Genomic DNA, 5,999 nt, shown 5'->3' on the forward strand with positions numbered 1-5,999 from the left:
TTTTAAGTGGGGAAAATTGAAGGTTTTCTTATTTCTGAAACCGAGAGACTATTGAACAATTGTTAGAAATTCCAGATGATGGCATAATCAGTTTTCTGAAGAATAACAAAGGAATGAACAGAGAACTTCATCTGAAAGTTTAAGTAACATTCATGGAAAGACCATGAGAAAATATCGTTTGCAAAATCATGCCATGAAGTTTTATTTTCCTACCATTTATGTAAGTGGAAATTTCCAAGAAGGTAGTCTTTTTATATGATTTCTTTCTCTTATCATGTTTTTGAGATCCATGCATGTTGCTGAACATATCAGTACTTCACCCATTTTTATTTATCACTCCAATCACATTTTAAGTTATTATTATTATAGTTGAACAAATACTTACCATATTTGTAACTGTCTTCTATATTTTGCACTTGTTCTTTGTTTCTTCCTTTTTTAAAAAATATTCCCCACTTATCTGACTTCTGAGGTGTTAAATGAGCATGTCAGTTTTCTCTAGTCCATTAGTATTGAATATATAAATTATATTTATTTTTTAGCTTGTAATATACATATATAACTAACCCAAATCCACTTTTTAAATAACAGTATGAACTTTAGTGACAGAACAAGTACTTTTTATAAGAAAAATTTCAATTCCTTTCTTCCTCCCATTTAACATTGCTTTCATTCAATTTACTTTTCTGCATGTTATGAACAATCAAATATTGTTAGTATTATTACAGATAAACAGTTATGCATTAACAGTAAGAAAAATAAGATGTTTTATTTACCTTCATTAATTCCTTCTTTCTTTATATAGATCTAAGTTTTTGATTTACATAATTTTCACTCACTTTGAAATTTTAAACATTTTTTAAAAAAGGCAGGTTTATTAAGTTTAATAAGCCACTCAGAGAAATAAATACCATATAATCTCACTTATAAGTGGAGTCTAATGCACAAAATGAACTGATAAACAAAATAGAAACAGAGGCATGCCTAAATGGAACAGACTGACATATGTCAGAGAGGAGGGGAAAGGGGGAACTGGTTGAAATAAGGTGAAGGGATTAGGCAAAGAACAAATATGCATTACACATAGACACAAACATTTTTAAAAATTCTTTATTGTTGAAACTATTACATATGTTCTCATTTTCCCCCCATGGACGTCTTCTAGCTCACCCCTGCACCCTTCTCAGGCCATCACCACCCTATAGACTGTGTCCATGGGTTATGCATATATGCATTAAGTTCTTTGTCTGATCTCTTCCGATCTACTCCCAACTTCCCTCTGCTGTTCAACAGTCTGTCCATGCTTCTATGTCTCTGAATCTATTTTGTTCACCATTTTATTTTGTTCATTAGATTACACATATGAGTGAGATCAAGTGGTACTTGCCTTTCTCTGACTGGCTTATTTCACTTAGCATAATACTTTCCAGGTTCATCTATGGTAAGATATCTTTCTTTTTTACAGCTGTGTAGTATTCCACTGTGTAAATGTACCACAGTTTCCTAATCCACTTATCTGCTGATGGGCACTTGGGTTGTTTCCAAATCTTAACTATTGTAAAATGGGCTTCTTTTAACATAGGGGTGCATATATCCTTTCTAATTGGTGTTTCTGATTTCTTAGGATATAAATCTTGAACTGGGATCACTGGATCAAGTGAGAGTTCCATTTTTATTTTTTGAGGAATACTGTTTCCCACAGTAGCAGCACGTCTGCATTCTCACTAGCAGTGTAATAGGGTTCCCTTTTATCCACCTCTTCACCAACATTTGTGGCTTGCTAATCGTTCCTAATAAAAGCCTAGGTGGCCCTTGCACCTTGCATCATCACAAGATGGCTGCCCCCATGTAGTTACAATATGGCTGCCCCATGTCACCACAAGATGGTTGCTCTAAGATGGCCAGCAGGGGAGGGCAGTTGTAGGTGACCAGGCCAGCAGGGGAGGGAAGTTGTGGCTGTTTGGGCTGGCAGTGATGTGGTTAGGGGGTGATCAGGCTGGCAGGTAGAAATGGTTAGGCGTAATCATGCAGGCAGGCAGGCGAGTGGTTAGGAGACAGTGGTCCTGGATAGTGAGAGGGGTGTCCCAGATTGGAAAGGGTGCAGGCTGGGCTGAGGGAAACCCCTGCCCAGTGCAAGAATTTAGTGTACTGGGCCTCTAGTTTGTTGATGATAGCCATTCTGACAAGTGTGAGGTGCTACCTCATTGTTTTAATTTGCATCTCTCTGATGCTTAGTGACTTTGATCATTTTTTCATATATGTCTTGGCTTTCTGTATATTTACTTTGGAGAAGTGTCTATTTAGGTCCTTTGCCCATTTTTTAATTGGATTGTTTGTCTTTCTTTTGTTAAGTTGCATGAGTTCCCTATCTATTCTGGAAATGAACCCCTTATTGGATATATCATTGTAAAGTATGTTCTCCCATGCAGTGGGCTCTTTTCATTTTGTTAATGGTTTCTTTTGCTGTGCAGAAGCTTTTAATTTTGATATAGTCCCATTTGATTTTGTTTTCTCATTAGTTTTCTTTGCCATAGGAGACGTACCATAAACATATTGCTGTTATAAATATCTGAAATTTTGCTGTTTATGGTTTCATCTAGGATTTTTTATGGTTTTACAACTTACATTTAACTATTATCCATTTTGAGTTTATTTTTGTGTATGATGTAAGTTGGTGGTCTAGTTTCATTTTTTTGCATGTATCTGTCCAATTTTCCCAGAACCACTTATTGAAGAGACTGTCTTGACACCATTGTTTGTTCTTGCTTTCTTTGTCAAATATTAATTAAGCATAAGGACTTGGGTTAATTTTGGGGGTCTCTATTCTTTTTCATTTTTCTATATGCCTGTTCTTGTGTTAGTACAGGGCTGCTTTTATTATAGTAGCTTTGTAATATAACTTGATATCTGTTATTGTGATTCCCCCAACTTCGTTCTTCTTTCTCAAGATTGTTGCTGCTATTTAGGATCTTGGAAGTCTAAGTTTACTGGATAGGGTATTCTAGGTTAGTGTGTTTTTCTTTCTCTTTTAACATTAAACATTTCACCATACTCTCATTGTTGGAATGATGAGAAGTCTGATGTAATTCTTCTCCTTGTGCCTCCCACATAAGATGTCTTCTTTAACTTTGTCTTTTTAGATTTTCATGCATCCTAAATAGTAGACTATTTTGCTTATTATTTTGTTTAATGTTTGCTGTATGTGTCAGAGGCTTCTGTTTTCTCTACTTTTCTTGCCCCCTCCCTCTGCTTTTTTAAAAAATATATTTTCTAAGAACTTTATAAATAGAGTTTGTTTTTTGAAGATTTTTTCTGTTGTGATTCTATTTTACTCAAGTTGTATTGAACTGGATGGTGGTAGGGGCTGTGGGAAACAAAGTACTCTATAATAGTATTATTATACCTTAGTTTTTTAGTGTGCCTGTGTACTGGGGCTGTGACTTTGACAAGTGAATGTTAGCCTGCCCTTCCACTCCTCCCAGTATATAGTAAGACAGGAAGGCCAGAGGATGCTGGAGTTAAATAATGGTTCTTCCCCCTACAAAGCTCTCTAGTGAAGTAATTTCCTTTTCAGTGTTAGCCTTCATTGTGCAGAATGCTCTGGAAATATTTTTCTTATTTTCCTCCTCTTATATCCAGAATGTGAGGATATTTTTTGAAATTTTCAATATGAAAACCTGGTGGTATTCTTGTAGGTGAAATTAATTTGGACTATGGTCACTGGGGTTTCTCATCCTCATACATTGAGTGTCCAGCAATTAGTTGAAGTAACCATGTGTTCCAACCATGTTATGACTCCAGAGGTTTCTGTTCCAGGTAAGCTATTATAGACTGTCATTCACTGTGTTTGCCTAATTCTACAGAGTCCAGGTGGTACTTTGTCCTTAATTCTCTTATGGGTCTAATAAAGGTAAATTGCCTTTCTGTTTGTTCAGCTATTTTCTTGGAGTGATGGAATTACAACTCAAAGTATGTTACATGTTGGAGCTGAAATTTGAAATCCCATAATCACATCTTAATGCCAAGAAACTATTTTAAAAGTTAAAAAGAAAAAAGAAGTGTGTGAGAAAGAAAATTTATATAATAAAATGTTTCAATACACAGTCTTTATCCTTGACCATTTGAAACATACTTTTTGAATGTTAATTCCCATACTCTAAATTAATGATGATGATGCTAGATTGTTTTAGAATTTTCATCTAATTAAGTATATGAAAATGGCCTTATAAATATTAATATCAATTAAAAAGTAATATATTTGGTGATGACATTCATTTTTTTTCTATTGACTAATAGTAACTTAAATCCAAACAATGCAAAAATATACTGATAGTATCATTCAATTACTTTTCAATATCTCTAATAATTTTTCCATTCCCACATATCTCAAGATATTACACATATGCTATATTATTTCTTCTGTAGTATTTATGAGAACAATCTGTGGTAGTTATAACCATATAATATAAACACATGAGGATTTTTTTTTTAATTTTGAGATTGAACATTTTTATGATTACACTAGAGGCCCAGTGCACAAAATTTGTGCACAGGGGAGGGGGATAGTTCCCTTAGCCCAGCCTTCACCCTCTCCAATCAGGGACCCCTTGGGGGACATCTCTCTTGCAATCTGGGACTGCTGGCTCCTAATCGCTCATCAGCCTGCCTACCTGATTGCCCCTAACCTCTCTGCCTGCCTGCCTGATTGCACCTAACCTCTCTGCCTGCCTGATTGCACCTAACTGCCTCTGCCTGCCTGCCTGATTGCCCCTAATCACCTCTTCCTGCCTGCCTGATCATCCCCGCTATCCTAATGTTCTACTGTTCCCCTGCTGCCCTAATTGCCCCTAACTGATCTCTCCTGATAGCCTGATCTCACTCTGAATGGCCCTCCCTTTCCAGTCTGATCTCACCTCCAACTACCCTCCCTGCCAGCCTGATCTCACCCCCAACTGCCCTCCCTGCCAGCCTGATCTCACCCCCAACTACCCTCCCTGCCAGCCTGATCTTGCCCCCAACTGCCCTCCCCTGCTAGCATGAGTGCCTCTGCCTTGGCCCCACCACCATGGCTTTGTCTGGAAGGAAGTCAGACATCCAGTAGATGGCCGGGGGACCTGGTCTAATTAGCATATTATCTTTTTATTAGTATAGTTATATTATATATTGTAGGATAGGATTGCTTAAATGGGGGATGGGAAGCCTTTTTCAGCAGGAGGAGATGCTCTTGGCAGACAAAAATACATAATTCCTATATCTCAACTGATAGCCAGCCATATTCACTATACTGCCAAACCAGTCATTAAGAAATTGAACTGCTTTCTTACAACTTATACCAAACAGCTGTTGCCCTTAAAACCCTTCCTCAGCCCTACCTTAGGCTCTGCTTTCACAGTTCACCCAGATTAGTTTCTGATTGGTCATTTCTATGCCAGTCAGCATCAGAAGTTCTGCCTCCTCGCAGTTCACCTAGATTTGGCTCTGATTAGACAATTTTTATGCCAGTCAACATCTCTGGGCCTATCTTCTGGCTTGATCCACATCCTCCATGTCAGCTGCTGATCAGGCCTTGTCTCTCTCTCTCTCTCCAGGCTGTGCCAGCAGCCACAATGATTGTGGATCAGACCCTGCCTCTCTTCAGGCCTGATCCACAGCTGCTGTGCTGGCCTCACTCCCACCCATCACCCCTGCTGCCCTGCCTGCCCCCTAGCTGCCAGTTTTGCTGCGATAGGAGCCTGTGGGCCACAGGGGAGCAACTGAGAAGTGATCCATGCACTTCCTGATGACCAGTCATTTGTCCTGTCATTTAGGTCATGACACCCCCTTCCCTTTTATAATGTATATTATAGTGTCATTTTTCTATTAAATAATCGGAAATAAAAAACATTCATTTCTGATTATTTAATGTACCTCTAATATATTATGATAAACACTAGAAACCAAATAATGAATAAGCTCTTGTCCTTACCCTCAATTTTATTTACTGTTAGTGGTCTCTATTA

Source organism: Pipistrellus kuhlii, unplaced genomic scaffold, assembly GCF_014108245.1.
Source record: "Pipistrellus kuhlii isolate mPipKuh1 unplaced genomic scaffold, mPipKuh1.p scaffold_m20_p_1, whole genome shotgun sequence".
NCBI lineage: Eukaryota > Metazoa > Chordata > Mammalia > Chiroptera > Vespertilionidae > Pipistrellus > Pipistrellus kuhlii.